Genomic DNA, 21,328 nt, shown 5'->3' on the forward strand with positions numbered 1-21,328 from the left:
ATTTATTAAACTTTAATTATTACAAGGTAATTACTAGATAACTTAGGTGACATGAGTAGGATCCCTTCCCAAAGAAGAAATCTATCAAGAGCTACACATGCTATCTTTTTAAAACTTTCCATAATGCAAGTAAGACTTTGATATTTTCTCTATCTTTGCAGATGAGGAATTGAGACTCACAGAAAGTAAGCAATAAGCCCGAGATCACATGGTGAATATGTGGCTTGTCTATAATTCCTACCCTGGTCTGTGTGAGTCCTGTGGCTTTGTTTTTTCTGTCATAACTCCTGAGTTGCCAGTCTTCCGTTAGCTAATAGGAAACACTTGACTTGACTAACTAAGGGTTAGATGAACAGATTATGCTATTTCTTTCATACAGGGACACATCTAATGTCATTAAAAGGATGAACTCTGGAGTCAAAAAGTTCAGAGTTTTTAATGTAAAAGCTCTGCTTATTTGGGCAACTTATCTAACTTCCCTGAGTTTCAATTTCTTCATCTATGCAACATATTACTGAGATAATTAAATGGAAAAATAATCATATGTAAAATGTCTGGCACATACTGAGTGTTCAATTAGTGTCATCATCAAGTCACCATTATAACATCTTTTTAATTATCACCATCATTGTGGTTCAGATTCTTGCCTGAAGTGCAGAGTAAGGGATCCTTTGCTTACAATTCTGTGAACCTCAATTGTGACCCAGTTTTACATGTTTTTTTTTTTTTTTTTTTCTGGAGCTAAGACTCAGTTTATTATTGCACAGAAAATTGTTTATTTCAGGTCTTTAAGTTCAAGAAAAAGTTAACTGCTGTGAACCTCAAAAATGTGAAGTTTTTAATGTAAAGTCATCTCTACTATTTTTATCTACTTTACCTCTTACTGACTTTATATTATATATATGTATATATATAATTTGAACTATATAGATATAATTCAAATCAAATTTAGCCATAAATCTTTATCTTTTAAAATAAGTAAGTAGAAACACTATTATAGGAAAATACATGAGAAGTTTGGGTTTGGATATTTTTACCCTATTAGCTTCACAAAGACTTCAGTAAATAAAACTCTGGAACATACCTTCAACCTCATCCTCACCAAGAGATGCCCCAGCTCTGATCTGCTTTCTGCTTACTACCTATTCACTAACAAACCTTTACCAATCCACTGCCTCATCTGGTTCTGATTAAAAGTTCTAATTCATGGCTAATACCACCAGCTCCAACCAGCCCTCTCTTGGTTTTCCATCTCTCCTTTGTAGTTTCCACTGTTCATTTGCATCATAGCCTTAGAAACAGTCGTTCTTAATATCTCATTCTTTCCTTCCCACATTGTGATCATACAAAGTCTCAAGTTTAATCAAATCAATCTGTCTACACATGTTGGCTTGTACGCCAGTGGCTGAACATTTGTGGAGAAAATAACAAATTTGTTCATGACTGCTCTCATCTCAAAAATCTTGATTTCTAATCCTATGTGGGTGCTCAACATTGGCAGTTTTACAACTCTTCTCCAGTTATCCCACCCTCACGAATTACTATTTCACAGTTTCTTCTCTCACTTCAAATCCCTATTCCCCTTGTCCTTAACGTCATATTGTCAGCTACTAACCTCATGTTACACATCATTAAAAAAGACAAAAAATGACCAGAGAAGAACACTTTCCTTGCCCTAATCTAAATCCTACAAATGTTACCTGCATCTATTCCTACAAACTCTGCCTTCTTTCTTCTTAGTCTGGATGAAATGTCTTGCTCTCACCAAAGGCTAATCCCTCCACTGGTGCGTTGGGTTCCTTTGCAAGATGCTATGTCTGAAATTTTACTTTCCCTCTGCACTTTCAATTTATTCCTCTCTCTGGAATCATTTCCATCAGCACACAAACCTGTGGTAATGTCACCTGTATTTGCTTGTGGATGTCTTCCTGAGAATTACACATTTTGTTGGCAGTTTCCTTTGATTTCTCTCTCTGTATGGATTTTCCAAATGCTACATGGAGTTCTCTCTGACTTTTGATCCCAAAGCCTTTCAAAGGTTTCCAAAGCCTCTAATTCCCTGTATTAAATTCCTTTCTGCTTGAAATATCTGGAACAATTTCTTCTTTCCCGTCCAAATCCTGACTGACACATATGTCAACCTTCATTGCCTTCCAACTTCGCTCTAGCTCACCTTCTTCATGGAATGTTAGGTTTCCCCTAATAGCTGGTGACTTTCCTGTTCCTGTTGTCATTTTTATTTCATCGTGAGTACTACGCCATCATTCAGTCATTCACTATCACATCATCTTAATTTAATTTGGACATTCTATTTCAAACTGTATATTTTCCTTGCTATTCACTCAAAGATAAATAGTCTTCATATACGGTCCCCCATTATCTAGGACAGCATTTGGCAGCTAACAGGTACCTAATAAATATTTATGGTATAAATGAATGAGAACTTCCATCATATAACATTTTTTGTGTGTACCTAGGAATATCAGTAGTTGGAATTTAAGGGGTTTTTTTGATGAATTTTAAAGTAAATCTACAAAAGACAAATGACTGTTTTAGGTGCTGTGAGAAATGCTAAGTTGAATTGGTTCTTCCTTTGAGGAGCCAGAAAGGGAAATAAAAACATGATGTATCTAAGGCCATAGTGTCAAAGGGCCAAGTGATATCATTAAAGCTATGGCATTTCCTAAAGGGCTATGCTACTTCCATTTGGAAAGATAAAAGAAGGCTTTCTGAAAGGAATTCAGATAAATAGTATTTGAATTGGGCCTTGAAGGATCGTTCAGACTTGCTTATACATGCAAAATGGGTGGGAAGAACAAGTGTTATCCATGGCTTAATGTGGAGGCAAAGCAAATTCTGAATATAGGGACTCGGGTAGTTTCTCTTGGCTGGAAATCAGGATGTTAAAAGTGAGGGAGTGTGAGATGATGGACTATACTCAGAAAATAAAGACATCTCACATAAATCCCCAGGCTGACAGAGGATCCACTGTTTTTTACTTAAAAAACTACTTACTCATACACATGCAGATTTAAATTTATTTAAGGGGGGTATTAAGTTTGCAGTTACAGAATAGCTCATTTATGCTAACAGCCTCTAGGCTCTAAGAATTCTATTTATTGCATTAGAAGCCAAGTTTTACATTCTAAATGTTCTGTTTCAGAATCCATGTTGTGAATCTCTGCTCACTCTCTGAATGTGAAGTAGGCTGCATGCAGATGTGTGATTCATAATGAGCTTTTAGCATCTCTCCTTCTCTCTGAGGATAAAAATCAGTGTACATTCTGCTTCTTAAGTCATGTTAGTAATCTTCCTGGAGAGAGTAGAAGATGATTAAACCTACTCTAAATCACCATAAGACTGTTGAAAGACATTCTCCTCTTGAACTTCTTTACTCTAAAACAACCCAGCAATTGAATTTGAAACTGTCGCAGAATGAAGTTGAAAGAAGATATAAATCTTTCCTAATGTTCTTTAACATTGAATAATAAAGTGATTGGGGCTGTATTGTAATTTTATTAGTTTCATACACCCACCTCTTATTCACCACCAATAAGCCTCCTTCATGCTACTGCCTTGTCTTGCTAAACAGATTGCAATTAGAAGTCACATTATCAGTTCATGATCAGTTCAAACAGTTGTTCCAAGTTGCCTATTTGCTTAAAATTATAGAGTTAGAAAGGGGCAATTTACTGTGCTTCCTGTAAGCTCTTATGCCACTGGATATGAGTGATTATGTGCAGATAGAAAATTTTCACAGCAAAAATTCACAAGTTTTAAATTACTTCCTAAAGATCAAGTGATACACTTATATGTCAGTAAAAGAACACAGGTTTTGCCCTTTCTTGAGTGCAGGAAATAGGGTAATTATATGTTAAAATATGTGTATATTTTCTCATGCAAAGATGTTTTAGATATACCTACATTTGGGGGAAAAAGAGAGGAGCAGGACCCATTGGCAGATTCATGTTTCTTAATCTAAGGAAGAATTCTAGGAAATCGTCACTATAAAGGGGTTGTTTCCTCCTTGAAAGCAATGAAATGTGATTCATGATCTTAGACCGACCTTTTAAAGACATTCCATTCATCACCCTCCCTCTTAAACTTTAGTATAGACATACTGCATCTTTGATGATCTCCAGTGCTCATAACTCTATGAGTTTTTTTGATGCTCACAAAACTTTAGTAATAATAGACAAATTGAGCTCTATGAAAGGAAGTCACGTTGCAGAAAAGGTCTGTTTCTGATGGGCTATAAAAGGAGGTAACTGACAGGATCATCAAAAGCGGTGGTCACTGTTTGGATCATTTTGTTACGAATTTGAATTAGGGGCCCACAATTGATATCTATCCAACTAACCCACATGCCCCATTAATGTTTGCCTGATCCCTAGAGCCATTTCAGATTCAGTCCTTGTAAGACTTTCTCATTTTGTTATCAAGGAACTAGATTCTCAGAGAAACCAGGTGTTTTGTTCCAAGTCACACAGTATATTGATAATCAAACAAGTTTATTAAAATGGGAAAGATTGAATATGTTTAATTCCATTATATTAATCACCACATTCACACATATATCTACCTTTTGACTTATGTAACTATGAATATCTATAAATCAGCAACAGATTTGGCATTAGCAAAAGGTGACTGCTCTTTGAATGATTGTCACTTGACCTCGTTCCCAGTGGAAAACAGATATTTAGCTATTCTTTTCTAATTTACCACAAGTCACATTTTAAAAATATTTATTAGAACAGCATAATGGGAGAGATATGAAATATCTGAACTGTGTGGGGAGAGACTAGTTAGTACAGCAAAGAGGTAAAAAATAACAAATAAATACCTTCTTAATTCAATCTCAACTATTTTGGTATTTAAGGACATTGGGACAATTCTTGACTTTAAGATGGAAACTAACAGTTAAAAGTTTTCTTCCAACTACTAGGCACTGTGAATGTTATCTTATTCACTCATCATCCTCAAGGGAGCTATTTATTTTATCATTATCGCTTATAAAAAAGGCAGCTTAAGTTTCAGAAAGGTTAAGAGACATCGCTGGTTCACCTAATTAGCGAGTGTAAAACTGCAATGGGAATCAGAAGGGATTCCAAAAGTGTGTATCATTTCCAGGATACAATCTGCCTCTTTCCAAACTATTTTCTTAGATGCATATTAAAATGTACAGTTAAAACGTACAAATAAGTTAGTAAAAGAAATATTTTTAAATGATGGTGAAACAAAATGTAAGTCAAATTATAAAGTACCCCCAAGAAAAGTTTTTCTGTTACCATGAAATTAATCTAATTTTAAATAATACTTTTTACTCATGAGAGAAAATTCCCTCAGGGCTTTCATTAGGCACAATTTCCTCGAGCAGAATTAATTTTGTGGAGAAAGGAACAAAAGAGCATTTCTTTGATGCCAAATATTTCCTAATTCAAGGCCTTTGGGAATAAGCAGGTAGTCTTATTCAAATTTATACAAATTTATGATTCTCTTCTCCCTGAAATATTGAAATGATGATAACACCCATCTTTATGTGTTCCTAAGTTTCCTGAAGCATCTCCAGTCACTCACAAAAAAAAATAAATGTGACCTATTTATTTATAGACAACAATACATTTCCCTTCAAGGACTGCTGAAAATCTTTTCTTTGAAACCCCTTTGACTAAGAGCTAAATCTCTCCAGACAGCTGAGGAGGATTAGCGTGTAGTCCTTTGGGTAGCAGCCTTGCAGGGTCAAAGGAAGATAAAGGGATTTTCAAACAGGGTTCTGATGAAGAAGCCAGTCAGAAAGAATGGTTGAGGGACATACAACACCCAACCTAGGATACTCTCAACTCCAGTCAAATCCTGCAGGGGCTGCTTCTGCAGAGAGCAACCTCTTTCCCAGAGTCTGCTGAACTAAATTCTGTGGTCCTTTCAGAATAGATTTGAATGGTGAATTACCCTGCTTGAAGAGGGAAAGAGTAGGGAAGCTTTTCTTTTCCCATGAGTCACCATCCCTATTTATAAACTGTAATGAAATTGACACAGGTAAACTGATTATGCTAAGTATGCTGGGTCCACAGAATCTGAACACTGTTTCCTTTGCCTGCTCTTTTGGGTTTATACAGAAAGTTGTGATCTGGGGTTCAGCAGCTTCAGTCCCAAACAGTGAATAATTTATTAAGCTTTAATAAGTTGCTGATCTCTTTGTACCTCATTCTAAATTACGCAGTAATAGCTTTCTTAGTAAATTGTTTTGAGATTTCTTGTTGAAAGGCTAACTATGTAGTAATTATGAAGCCTGTTAAGCAACATTCTCACAAGAGACTCCAGCCTAAACCCCACCTGACATGAACTGTTTATTTTCATCAAGCTGGAAGTAAACTACCTTGAAATAATGAGGAACAAAATATAATTGGAGTGATATTTTCCAATAAAAATTGATAGAGAATCATCTGTCTGAAGGGTTGTACAAGAGGAGCAATCTTTAGTGACTGGGCATTTACTATGTGCCAGTTGCTAGAGTTATGGGTGGTAACACACTATTCCTGCCCACAGGAGGTTTCCACACTAGAAGGGTTTATAGGCAGATGCCAAGTAAGTACAGCAATAGGGGCATGGACACACCCAGCACCAGCTCAGGGAACAGGGTCGGTCACCAATTAATAGAACATGTTGATCAAGTTTTCAAATCCAAATCAAAGAATTTTAGAGTTGTTTGGGATCTAAGAAATATTGAGTCCAATTTTTTCATTGTCTGGAGGAAAAATATTAGACCCTGAGAAATGAAGGGACTTGACAAAAATGTGGAAATTCACATCTCCAGACTTAAATCTGGTTCTTTTTTTGTTACATGAATTTAAAGTGAGTCCAGTCAATGAAGTTACCCAATTAAGTCCATGAAAGAAATACAAATTTATACATACAATATTATATATTTAAATATATTAATATCATAGCATATAAATATTATGAATACAGTAGTTACATGCCCACTTCGTATTTTTACATCAAAACATAGGTTATATAATATGCTATGCTATGCTCTATTAGATGATATAGAAGGTAAATTATTCTTATTTGTTATATATGCACCATATTATATATATATGTGTTATCAGTGAAATGAATAAATGTACAAAAATTGTTGTTTGGCAACCCAGAGAAAAATCATTTGATGATAACCTAGATTCTTCATTTTTTTTCATCTTGCCTGCCCGAGAAGATACCCCCTCCTCCTGAAATAAGTCAGATACTTCCTTCCGATCTCAACATCATTGACAGCTCTTCCAATGGACCCTTCTCAATAACCCCGAATCATTTCTGGCTCTCTTCACCCCTCCACCAAGTAGTGAACTCCTAGTGAACCCTTAGTTAGAAATAGTATGATCACTGATAAAATGACCATGACCTTTAGAATAAGATTGGTTTTGAGGAGTGCTACTGAGCCATTTTCTAGATTCAAGAGTAAAAGCAATTTCCCTCATCCCTTTTAACTTGTCCATTCCCTCATCTATAAAATGATGATAAAAATGACACCTATTGCTTGTGTCTTCCCAGGATTCAAGAGGAACAGGCACACAGTATTCAGTAAATATAAGCTTTTAGTTCTTTTTTGTTTCCTTGCACACTTTGACGGCTCAATAAATATTTGTTAAACCAAATTCAATTTTATGTTTTCTTTCAATCTTTTTTATATTTCTCCCTCTTCCATCTTAGCTTTATTCCCTTAATTTTGTCACCAGGAACAGACAGATAGATCATAAAAGCTATTATAAATTATTTATATTCACCTTTGGGTCCTCCAAGAAAACAAGCAGCCAGCTGTGTCAAATTTTGCCAACAGCATTCTCTTTTCTTGTCAACACAGAGCAACAAAGGCAGCTATGGAAGTTTGTCAAAGCAGTTTTTCTTCTGGTGACTCATCAGCAGTGATGAGGGAGAAGCAAACTTCAAATGCAAAGTGCACAGTCCAAGTAAGTAAGAAAGTACCTGGAATTTCTTGCTCAGTGTACAAGCACCGCAAGTGCAGGAGGCACATCTACAAGAACGCCAGCAAGAAAACTTTCTTTAGACATTGCCAGGTAGGGCCTCTCTGGTGGCACAAGAGATTGAGATGCAGCACTATGAAGCTATCCATAGCCTCTGCAGCATTGTCCGGAGCCGCCTGGAGCATGCGCCGTGTTGCGCAGCACACGTGCCATTAATTAGTTTTCGCTTTACCGTTTTTGCCTGCTGAGAAACCACAGGTGTTTCCTATTAATCAAATGAGACTGGGAAGTACGATGGGAGGAGCTACCAGGATATAAGAAGAGAGGTCATTGCGAGAGAGGTCATTGCGAGAGAGGTTATTGCAAGAGAGGTTATTGCGAGAGGAGCAGAGAGAAGGTCAGGGAAGGTAGAAAGACAGGGAAAAGTAAAAGAAAGGAAAAGGAAAAATAAAGAAGTAAACGCTAGCGTCAAGTTGTCTCAAGCCCCTCATTTCAATCCTCAGCCCTTCTCTTTTCGTGCCTACGAATCCCGCGGGTCGGGACACAGCATAAGTTCAATCCCTAGTCAGGGTCTGCGCAGCAGACCTCATATGTCTCTCCTGCTGCTCCCCTCAGCAGTGTATCTCAGTAGATCTGCCTGTTCTGCTCCCTGCTCTGTCTCTGGTGAATCCTCTCACCTCCCCCACTACATCTCTGGCCTGCACCCCAGTTCTTGTATGCATAAATAAATGAATGTTTAAAAAAAAAAAGAAAGAAATTGCCAGGTAGCAATTTAAAAAATGGTTGTGGCTGTTTGAGCCTGAATTATCCAATTGCCTGATTCTGCTTATTGCCTGATTGGGCAATAAAGACTAAATTCCCTCTTAGCCCCGTTTTTCACCTCTCTGGACTATTGTAAGGCTAACTCCTAGTAGGCCCATCCTCAATTATACCACAGCTCCAACTCACTATCTCAGTTTCTTCATCTCAAAGAATTATTAAATGAGCATGTCCTACCAGTTATGACTTCAGACACATCCCAGTTCTATCTTGTGAACACTATGTGCTAACAAACTAAACTTCTGCAACAACCTCCTGTCTCCTACTTTTTCCTATCACCACCTCTTCCCACTCAACAATCAACACAGCAATATTAAAATATAAAAGTTCATTTGCTTAATAGTTTTATTCCAGGTACAAGAGAAATCATCCAGTATTTGTCTTTCTCCTTCTGACTTTTTTTTTGTGTATAGTTTAATTCCCTCCAGTTCCATCCATGTTGTTGCAACAGGCAAGATTTCATTTTTATTAACAGCTGAGTTTTATGACACTGAGCACATATACTACATTTCTTTATCCAGTCATTGTTGATGGGCTTTTAGGGTGTTTTCATGGCTTTGCTATTATCAATAATGCTTCTATGAACATGGGGTACATATATCTTTCCAAATAAGTGTTTTCATATTATTCAGATAGTTTCTTTCATATGTGGAATGTAAACAATCAAAACAAATGAACTAACAAAGGGAAATAAAAATAACCTTAGACTCTGTGAAAAATATAGAGGTTGATAGAAGGGAAGCGGATCAGGCCATGTGGGTAAAGTTTAAGGCGGCCAGTCTGGTTGTGGGAAAGGTGCTAGAATTTTTGTGATGTGTAAAGTGAGGCTTATTCACACAGAAAGGTAAAGAGATACCTCTGAAATTCATGTAGTATGGTCAAGCAATGGTAATAATCAACCAAAGTTTAATTTAAAAAAATGGGGCCTCCCTGGTGGTGCAAGGGTTAAAGATGCAACCTATGAAGCTCCCCAGTCAGGGAGCTACCCACATGGCACAGCAGACCTCTCCTGACTCACCCGCTGCTCCCCTCAGCAGTATATTTCTGTTGATCTGCCTGTTCTGCTCCCCACTCTGTCTCGGTGAAGCCCCTCACCCCTCACACCTCTGGCCTTTACCCCAGCTCTTGTATGCATAAATAAATAAATCTTTAAAAACACAAAACATACAGATAGACTTCACCTTATCTTCAGAATGAAATGCAAACTCCTTACAATGTCCTTCAAGGCCCAACATCACTACGCTCCCGCCTTTCTGTTTGATCTCATCTCCTATCACGTTTTTCCCTCACTTGTTTCTAGGCATTTCTCAAACCAAGAGAGCCAATAAGGGAGCCAATAAGGCCTTTTTGGTCTCTGTGGCTTCTTTGTCCAGAAGATTTACCCCCTGGAATTTTTGCAAAACATATCTTTGTTAATTAGATGCCTAGTAACCAAAACTTTTCCTGCACATCCTAATTAAACATCCTTCTCTATGCCGTATTTCCTCTTACCCAAGTCTACTTCTTCATTACCACTTATTTTGTGGAATTAACAAATGCCACATATTAACATTGTCTATGTCTCTGCACCAGCACATAAACCCTGTGAAGCTTTCATATTGAGGCCTAGAACATGACTGGCACATACTACATGCTCAAGAAATATTTTTTTGACTGAAGAACAGCAAATATTTATCATATAAATATTGAGGTATTTGTGAAGTTCTTAGTAGAGTATTGGGCATATAATACACACATAGAAACAGTTACTTAAATAAAGGAGATAATGGCACAGTGAAGGATAGAACTGGACTTTTAGTGATGAACACAATGTATTTGGTACATGTGTTGATTCTCAGTGACAAACACCTGAAACAATATTTTAATGCAATGTTATGTCAACATAAAAATGGATAATAAATAAATTAGGGAAAATGTATGCACCTTGAAATGTTAGGAGAGATCAGGGAAAAAGTAAAATGCAATCTTCCCAGGGTACAATGACTTCAAATATCAGGCTAGGAAAACTCTCCAGGTTCCATTAAATAAAAGAGGCCACAGATGATTATTTTTGTTTCTGCTAATCCCTATGTGTACTGGATTCCACATAGGCTGTATCGTAAATTCCACCAGAAAAACTATTTTATATCCTTAGATGTTGCCCATGCTTTAAATCTAGTAGCATTGTCTGCTCAACTGCATCTAAGATGTAGCAAGCTATTGAGCACAGCTTCTGTGCTAGACCCGACTTTATCACCGCTGGTAGGAAACCAGACACTCAAATCATCTTCAAGGCCAAAGAAAGTTCAATCCTGGCACCAGATCTTCTTGTTTTATGTAGACACTTCAGGGACTTAACATCGAAGGCATTTTGGGACAATGCGCAAAAGCTCGGAAAAATCGATTTCTATTGCTGAGGAAGAAAGAGTACATTTTTACCAGTTGTGAGCCTGTGAACTACATTTCCTCTCTTGCCACCATGTTTTGTTACTTCTGACACACAGGCAGAGGTTATTGTTTTAACTTGCATTTCTGGAAGACAGCGCCGACCTAGATTTCCTTCTAGAGTCGCATCTGTGTGAACATGATATTGGTGGCTGCTCCCTTATGCCTCTTTATATAATTAGCTACTTCTCAGTCAGAGACAGAGAAAAAGAAGAGCTAGGGGACAAGGAAGCTTGGCCTTAAGTCTGGAAACCAAATGTATTTGTTTCTTTGAAAAAAGTGCCTCCCGAGTCCTTGGCAGAGTGCTCAAAGTAGCCTTTATGTAAGTGCTGGAAGTTGTCTTTAGTCCAAGACCCAAGAACTGCAGTTCTGTGTGGAAGATCAAACGCAGGTGCAGCTGAGATGCTGCACAGTTCAGTGAGTCACCCCAGGGGGACAGCCAGGCAGATGATTTTGGGGGAAAGCTTTTCATATTTTAAAAGATATTGAAGTACACTGCCTGCAGTTTTGAAGTATTTAAGAGACCTCTTGGAAAATTCCTTTTCACCACACACAATGGTGAGGATGAGACTCAGCATAAGAATTGTTCCTTCGAGAAGTTCTGTTTTTACCTTCACAACCCTTGAGAACTCTGAGGTAAAAATAAACCCAAATAAAGTATGAGCTCCCACAGATTTGTGAGGAGAGCTGAAAACTTCACTTCAGCACAAGAATTGCTTTGATTTCATGTTCTTTTGTTCATTAAGTATTTATTCAGTGCCTGCCATTTGCTCATATGTGGTAGGAAACAAAAGCTGAATTTCTCTCTTGAAGTCTACAGCCTACAATCAAAATGGTGACTGTGCCTTTGCTTTCTTGGCCCAGCTATAGAGAATGACTTGATAAAACATCATGGGACTCTCTGGTATATCAATAACCAGTGAAATCTAAAGGAATGGGATATTATTCTGGTTTTCCCTGCTTCTACAAACACTTCTCTGGATCAGCTTCTTTCCAGAAACTTATAGATGTTAAATTCATTGACCTCCCTCAGACACCCTCCCTCCTTGCTCCAATATAGCCCTATACCCTGAACAACCCTAGGACTTGGTGGAAAGGACATGGCATTGGAACTAATGGAGCCAGGTTCAAATCTTGGATAAGTCTTCAGTGCTTCCACTTGCATACTACTTGGAGTAATTTGGATTTGAGTCAAGGCATCATTCTTCCAGTGTATAAATTCTCACTTCATCTTGTTCTCATGTTTAAGCAAAACCCTTACTCTGCACACACTAAATACAAACCTGAGTAAGACCCATGTGGCCTTGAGAGAGCCAGAGGTAGTTCTCAATACAGCAGCCATTATTGTCCAGTGTAGAGTAGAATCAACACTACAGGAACTCATGATTTCAAGTGTGACTTGTAAAGGAGAATAGTGAATTTTAACATGATAAGGGGACATTGGGGAATGATCACATCAGGATAAATGTGCAAGAGTTTATTTTATGAACAAGGTGAGAAAGGACTTTCAAGATGCAAGATAAAAGCAAATCAAGACAATGGGATGTGGAGCAACCTGACATATTGGGAAGATAGGCAAATATTTGAGATTGGGTATAATGTTTCTTTTATTTCCTATGTTTCTCAGAATTTTATTCCAACTACTGTATTTATAATCAAATCCCTACAAGTCTGCAGTTGTTAATTCATTTATTTATCCAAAAATAGTGTTGAGTATCTACTATGTGATGAGCAATGAAGTCTTACATTAAAACATTGCAGTTATAGTCATAATAACTAAATGACAATAAATAGTTAATAGTAGCAAAACTAATGTTTCAAATTTTCCATAATGTTTCCATCCACATGATTCTATTATATTTTGAGGTCAAAAACGACTCTAGCACTATAAACAGATTTTTAAATAGCCCTGTACGCCTGTATGTATTGAGAAGTAAGTGAATCTAATAGGAACCTTCCTTAGAGGGTTTCACAGAAGACTAACAAAATAATGATTAAGAATTTTTATAAAGGCCAGAATGTTCAGTAATAGCAAAAAATGCATCCTCTTACAAGTAGCAAAGTCCCTTCTAAAGTCATTTCTTTTTGTTTAAAGATTTATTTATTTATGCCTACAGGAACTGGGATACAGGCCAGAGGTGTGGGGGGTGAGAGGATTCACCAGAGACAGAGTGGGGAACAGAACACACAGATCGACCAAGGTACACTGCTGAGGGGAGCAGCAGACAAGTCAAGAGAGGTCTGCTGGACCATGTGGGTTAATCCCTGGCCAGCCAGGGATCGAACTTGTGCTGCAGAGGCTGTGGATAGCTTCATAGGTTGGTCTTAATCCCTTGCGCCACCAGGGAGGCCCTAAAGTTATTTCTAATCAGTCACCCAGGCCTGCAAACAAGGATATGAAAGAGTGTTCTTAGTTCTTGCTTAGCAGAAATAAACAGCTAAGGTCTAACGCTCCCCTGCCTGCAGTTTTGAGACATTAATAACAGCTCAGGTTGTGTCAGCCTGACATTGTGAGATGATGACTAATGATAAGTTATGCACAAGCTAGAATGACAGAAATGACTTGTCACCATGGCAATGGTTATCATGATCTGACTTTTGTTATTGTTCACAATGGTGAGCCACAGTCCTCCCTTTTCCTTTCCTTTTCATCTACCCTAACCCCATGCACAAGATGTACACCCAGCTCCTGCTGTGAGCATCTCTGTAGAACCAGATTATAAGTCTGTATGGAAGGCTCTTTTAGTGACGGATGTTTCTTTGTAGTTATCTGGCCATACAGAGTAGACATTCCCTGCCTTCTGGATTCCAAGTTTAAAAGAGACATGAGTTGGCCTGAGGGGTTATTGAACACTGAGTAAAACTAGAAGATAACGCTTTTCCCCAAGAACCCGTGTATTATCTGCGTAGTTTAAATAGCCCCTGATCACCTTCTTGTACCCAGCCAGTCATGTGTCTAGCTGTAAAGTAGCTGTAAAGAAGAAAGCCTCAAAGACAGGACCCACACAACCCCACAGTACCAGCCCGTTCTCTTTAGCAAATCAAGTCTTGGTAGAGACATTAGGGAGTTTTCCCCTTATTTGTTCATTCCATTATTCACCTTTGACATTCATTTATTTATCACTTCCTATGTTTTAAGCACCCTGTTAGCCTCTGATTGCAACAAGGGACTCTCCACATTCAAGGAGACCAGACTTTAGTATGCAGGGAAGTTAAAACTGCATCTGTAATCCAAGAGAATCAGTGCCTCATTTGTTTGGACAAACATCAAATTGAGCATATATTATGTGTCAAAAGTTGTTAGACAATGTGGATAAATTCCAAAAGCTTAATAAAGTATGAGAAAAGAAAGACATGATATTACAGCTGTGTTACAGGAACACCAATAAAAGTATATGAAGTATAAAATAGCCTCAATGAGTAGTTAGTATCTTTATTTAGGGATGACTAGAGCGACTTAATAAAAGAGGAAAAACCTCAGTTTAAGAGGTGCTTAAGGATTCTCTGCACTGCTGCAGGAGGGGTATTTGAGGGTGTGGGAGCTATAGATGCAGGAAACGGTCCTGTCTTTTACTAAGCAATAAAAGTCGAACCACCAAACCTTACTCATGAAGGACAATACATGCTGAATTCTTTCCCTGCATGTGAAGAGGAAATAAGATCTTAAAGACAAGGAGAGAGTATTTCTCAATTATACAATTATAGTATTTCTCAAATATACAATTATATTTCGGAATGATTGCTCAGGTGGAAGTTGGACAGCCATGATGGTTCCTTCTCTTAGAAAAAATAATTGGTCCAAAAATCAAAACAGGACACTTGATCCAATTGAGAACAGTAAGACTGCTTGCTGGCATGATCTTATGCTGGAGCTAAGGAAATTGTTTTCTTATTTCTCTTGCTTTGTTCAGTTGGGTTGACAGAGCTGGGTTCTACAAGTGTCTACATTGAGCAAGACTGTCTGCAGTAAGGGAAAGTATAAGACCAAGAGAATGATAGAGTAAAGGAGAGAAAGGGAGAAGCACTCGCTCTCTTAAAATAATTCTAGTTCATGGAGCCCATTGAATAAATAAGGTGTCCATAATTGTTTTCCTGTATAAATGATTTGAGTCGTGTGTCTGTCATTTGCAAGAAAGGGTTCTGACTCATGCACAAAGGTGGGCCCACCAATGAGTACAGATTTAGCAGATTCTGAGAATATAAAGGCTTTCAGGAAGAAAGAAAGCATTGTCAAAAGACAGTGCACACAATTTGACATGGCTAGACCACAGTGCTGTGAAAGGGATGGGGAGAGGGAAGGTGGGGTAGTTGAAAAGCAGGGTTGGAATCAGGGAAGCAATGACCTTGTAGATTATACAAAGAGCTGGAACTTTATCCTGTAGAAACGTGCTTCTCAAACTTTTTTGATGAAGCTCCATTTTTATTTTTAAATTTTTATTTCATCACAGATTGATGCATATATAGAACACATTAGAACGTATAATTAGAAAAAGGAAATAAAGGCATAGAAAATATTAGCTAATTTAGCTAAAATGTAATGGTGAGATTAAAATGACACAAAAATCACTTTTCCAGTAAATATACACTTACTCTCTACTTCTGTATTCATTTTGTTGTAGACAGAAGATAAGTAGCATTCCAACACCAGTCACAGACCGTGCATAAAGTAACATTGCTGGACATGACAGAGAGCCACTGCAATGTTTAAACAGAGTGGAGGATTTCTTGAGCACCTAAAAATGACCACACCCAAATACATAGCTCAGCAGAGGTGTCTTAAACAAGGCACTGAAAACCCTGCCCTGACCCAGTCCTGTCCTCAGGACCTTGAACGAACACAGAGGGCCCCTGATAAATCACTGATGATACAAATTGTTAGATCTCCCTAACATTTATGAAGGACAGAATAAGGATTTTATCTTTTTAACTGTTAGGACTACCTAAGAAAGGAATAACTTGTGAAATAGATTCATTTTTTAAAAGATTTATTTATGTATGCATACAAGAACTAGGGTACAGGCCAGAGGTGCAGGGGGTGAAAGGGTTCACCAGAGACAGAGTGGGGAGCAGAACAGGCAGATTGACTGAAATACACCGCTGAGGGGAGCAGTGGGCAAGACAGGAGATGTCTGCTGTGCCATGTGGGTATCTCCCTGGCCAGGCGGGGATCGAACTCATGCTACAGAGGCTGTGGATAGCTTCATAGTGCTGTGCTTAACCCCTGCGCCACCAGGGAGGCCCTATAGATTTATTCTTAATGCAGACAGTGACAAGAGAAAGAGGCTGAAGGAAATGTGTGTGTGTGTGTGGTGTGTGTACAGGCACATGATCACCAGAGGTAGAGAACAGAATTCCACTGAGACAAAGTTAGTCTCTTGTCAGTTTTGCTTTTGGCCAATCTGATCAGTAAGTTGTTTAGTCAAATACTAGGAGGATAAGGCGGGATGCGCCACCTTAGAAATCATCTAGTCCTGATCAAAGTCTGTGTCCTTTTCTCAGGGCTGGGAATGTGGGCAGTTGGTCTGTCACCCCATAAGCTTGTGATTTGAAAGAGATTCATTTCTCTACCAGAACCAATGCCTTAAAATGGTGCCTAGTGTATATTTTAATAAAACGTATGGTTAATTCTACACTAAAAATTATGTTCAGAAGGGCAAATATATCCCCTACCCCACAAACACTGGCAATTGGACCAAAAATCTTGGAGTTAATTGTGAAAAGCTATTTTCCAAAACTCCAGCGATAAAAGGAGGAATTCTCCACATAGAACATCCCTCTTGTCCAGTTCTAATAATTCAGAGAAAATGATCCCTCCACCCGACTCCTCCTACTTCCAAAATCTGACTGATTTCCTCAGCCACAGGCTGTCAGATATATTTTTGGAGTCATCTTTGAGAATGATCTTGATTGAGTTAATCAATCAGTTTCCAACAGTGCTGATATTCCAACTTCCCACCAAAGGCTTTAGCAGGAAGGCACATAATTAAACTTCCTGCACACAAGTAAGCTTCACAGTTGCACTAGAATACACAATCTGCTTCTCAAAATTTTTCAGTTAGTAATGTGTTTGGAAAGATTTTCAGATCATTTATAGCAAATTTTCAAAATATTGATAATAAAATGATAGTCACAAGCCATTTTGTATTGGGTATTTACTATGAGCTATGCAGTATGCTAAATGTTTGAACGTGTTAGATATATTATCTGTTTTGTTTCTAAAAGTATTCTGTTAGGAATATTTTATTATCAACTCTTTCCTACAGATACAGAAACTCATATATGCAGAAAGATTAAGTAACTTGGCCATGGTGAGAAAACAAACTCTAAAAAGCAGTGCATTATAAATCCCAAACCTCCAGATCATTAGAGGGGGAAATAAGTGGTTAAGGAAAATGGAATATTCTAATAAAAGGTACAAAAAGAAAAAAAAGATGAAGTTCAAAATGTGATATAAGAAATAAACTTACACTGATCAGTAATAATTATGAATGGAGTAGAGAGCTATGTATTCTTTTTTAAAAAACACAATTAAATGTAATGACCCACAAAATTTTAAAATAAAGTATTTGAAGATACATGTGAAAAATAGTGTTAGTAAGGCTGATATGACTCTATTAATACAAGAATATTACTTCAGGGCAAAAACACAGTGTTAAGGATAAACCAAATTATTATATAATAATGAAAGCAATAGTTCAGCAAAAACATCTATCAGTGTTGAACTTGTGTGCCTAAAATATACACTGAAAATATGTAAAGTAATATGAGAAATATAAAAAGAGGTGTATTCATAAATACATAAGCATAACAAGAGATTTTTAACACTCCTCTTTTTCAGTATGTAGACCAAGCAATTGAGAAATTAGTGTGGATATAAAATTGAAGAAGTAAGTAAGATTTAAACATGAAAATAAAATTGAACATAATGTGTTAAAGGGGGGATGGTGGTAAGCAGAGAATGCAGGTTGCCCAGAGGGCTCTGGTGGAGGACTATGAAGAGGATTGCAGGGAAGTTTATAGGTGCTTTGATTGTAAGTGCAGTGTAGCAACATACACCTAAACAATGTGATCCTGGGCCTCCCTGGTGGCGCAGCGGGTTGAGCGCAGCACTGTGAAGCTGTCCACAGCCTCTGCAGTGCAGGTTCGATTCCTGGCCAGCCAGGGAGATACCCACATGGCACGGCAGACCTCTCCTGTCTCCCTTGCTGCTCCCCTCAGCAATGCTTTTGGTCCGTCTGCCTGTTCTGTTCCCTGCTCTGTCTCTGGTGAATCCTCTCACCCTCCTGCGCCTCTGGCCTGTACCTCAGCTCTTGCATAAATAAATCTTTTTTAAAAAATGTGATCCTATACCTCTAAATCATATACAGCATTGTAAACCAATGTTGCCTCCATAAACAGTAAAAATGAAATAAAACTCCCCAAATGCAGCTGAATTGGTATTTAGAGGGAACTGTATAGCATTAAATGCCTGCATTAGAACATAAGAATGGGTTAAACAAAAAATTAGTGTAAAAGAGTGTAACTCAAGATGTTAGAAAATGAACAAATAGCTCAAGAAAGTAAAATGAAATAATAATGAAGAGTAAAATTTTATAAAATTGCAAACCAAGAGACAATAGAAGATTAACAAAAGCAAATTTGCTTTATTTCTGGACTAATAAAATGGTAACATCTTCAAGAAGCTTTATCCAGAAATTTTTCATAAGTAGCATTTGACATTTAAAGAACTTAACTGGGAGTACAGTAGCAATGGAAAAATCCTAACTGAATATTCTAAATGCCATAATGCCAATATATTTCCAAATGTAGAGAAACTATTTCCAAGGAAAACAAAATTGGCCAAAACAGATTCAAGAAGGGAAGGAAGACATGCTTAGATTTATTAAAAGAATTGAATAAGTAATTTGAATGATTTGTTATAATTTGTTTAAAATCTGTGGGTGATTTTATAGGTGTTTCCAAGAAATAGCTAATATATGTTTTCTTAAAAAATTTTTTGGAAGATTTTGTTTATTTATTTTTGCATTGAAAAACTGGGATGTAGGCCAGGGATGGGGGGCAGTGAGAGGATTCACCCCAAGACAGAGTGAGGAGCGTAACAGTTGGATCTACTGAGATACACTGCTGAGGGGAGCATCGGGCAAGACAGAAGAGGTCTGCTGCGCCATGTGGGCTGCTCCCTGGCCGGCCAGGGATCGAACTCATGCTGCAGAGGCTGCGGATAGCTTCATAGGTTGTATCTTAACCCCTTGCACCACTGGGACCCCTTGCACCACTGGGGAGGCCCCTCGTTCATCTTTTCTAAAATGCATTTAGGAAGTTTTGACTTGTAGCATTTTTAGTATCTATATAAGCATATACACACACACACATATATATATGAAAATTTATGAGTTGTACAAAGAGACCCTTGAGAGATAGAAAGAAGGAATCTTATAAAGTAATAGTTAAGAAAAATTGCACAGTTGAAATACATGATTTTTTGAGATAAAAAGGGTCCTTTAGTGTCTGACATAATAGACAAAACCAGACTTATACCAAACAAGGTACATTATAGAGAAATTTCAGAAAACTGGGACAGAGATCCTAAAAATTTCCAGAAGAAAATAAAAAGTAACCATCAAAAGATTTTAACAAAATAATGACTGGCAGCTAATAGATAATGGCCAAGTGCCTTCAAAAACCTAAAGGAAAATTGTTTTCAACTTAGATTGACATTGAACCAATTTATCAACTAAATATCAGCATAGAATAAAAACATTTTAAGATATACAGTATGTCAATAAATTTATTTCCCATATAACCTTGCTCTAAACACTACTGGAGAGTAGGCTTCACATAGGCTATAGGAAAAATCTGATGGAAAGAATATATCAGGTCCCCAAAACAGGACAAGATGGGAAGAGACAGTCAAAGGGAACAGGCAGGATGACAGTTTAGGGAGAAGCCAGGGTGGCAGTCTGCTGAAGGTATCTGGTCCGGAAGAGAGCAAATCATAGGCAACTAGGTAAACTTCTCCAGGAAAGGAAAGGAAAATAAGTTGACGGTTTGTCTGAATATATGGGATGAAATTTCAAAACCTAGAAAAAATACTTGAGGTCAAATTATGACAAGTATAGTTAAAAAAAAAGCAACTAAACCTAATTATTAGTTGTAGGATAAACAGAAAGTTATTCAGAAAACAAAATCATCATACATGGCAGAACTGTGAATAACATTTACATAATCATAATATATAAACATTGAATATTGTTTACCGAAAGGATGATATGAGAAAATGAGGGATTGTGTAAGATTCATGAAGGGTTAAAGCTCTAGAGAGACAGAGTCCTTACTTCCTCTAATGTAATTCAGTATCTTTCAAGATAATGCCCAAATGACATATATAAGCAACAATAATTCAAGTACATTGTTTTGAAACATGGAGAAAAATAACAAAATGAAAATCAGACAAAGGATTACAACTTTGCCTCTGAGGCAGGGAAAGAAGTAGGGGAAAAAGGACATCATCCTTTAGACTCTAGAGAGCCACTGAATTTCTAAGCAGGAGTGTGAATTCATCAGATTCGTGCTTGAAAGGCTATCACTGCCCATAATACAGGTGATGTATGGTGATGCCCTGAATTAAAATAGTTCGCTTAGGAATAGACAACCATGGATGGATGAAAGATGTTCAGGAATCAATCTGTAGCTCTGGGTCTCAGCGTATGCTCTCAAAGTGGACACTATCACCTGGGGAATTTGTTGTAAGTGCAAATTCTCAGGTTTTAATCCCAGAAAATCTTCAGACTGAGGCCTACCAAGCTGTACTTTTAACAAGCCCACCAGGTGACTCTGATGTCTGCTAAAATCTGAGTCACCAAACTATGGAAATAGTGATTGATTGATGGTGTATGTTGAAGAAGAGAAAGCAAAATGAAATAATATTCAAGTTGTGGCTTCAGCAACTAGGCCATTTTGGGGAAAATACAATTCAATATAAACAATATGCAAGGACTTTGTAGGTGAAATTATGTTCACAGCCCAGTAATGCTGGCAGGGAGAGTTCATTCTTGAGAAGTCTCTGAACAACAGACCCTCCCTTCAAAACACATGATAGCATATAA

At 37.6% G+C, this 21,328-nt stretch overlaps 2 long non-coding RNA genes across 2 annotated transcripts in view; one reads left to right on the forward strand and one right to left on the reverse strand.

The window, feature by feature from the left end:
- Window positions 1–8,111, reverse strand: part of LOC129145270 (uncharacterized) — a 44,308-nt gene extending 36,197 nt beyond the window's left edge. Inside the window, exon 1 of the long non-coding RNA XR_008550574.1 lies at window positions 7,782–8,111. This is a non-coding gene — a long non-coding RNA (uncharacterized LOC129145270). The remainder of the gene's footprint in view (window positions 1–7,781) is intronic.
- Window positions 1–21,328, forward strand: part of LOC129145271 (uncharacterized) — a 76,605-nt gene that overhangs the window by 21,436 nt on the left and 33,841 nt on the right. The window contains exon 2 of the long non-coding RNA XR_008550575.1: window positions 7,859–7,964. This is a non-coding gene — a long non-coding RNA (uncharacterized LOC129145271). The remainder of the gene's footprint in view (window positions 1–7,858; window positions 7,965–21,328) is intronic.

The sequence above is a fragment of the Talpa occidentalis genome, unplaced genomic scaffold (genome assembly GCF_014898055.3).
Source record: "Talpa occidentalis isolate TD23 unplaced genomic scaffold, MPIMG_talOcc4v2.1, whole genome shotgun sequence".
Lineage (NCBI taxonomy): Eukaryota > Metazoa > Chordata > Mammalia > Eulipotyphla > Talpidae > Talpa > Talpa occidentalis.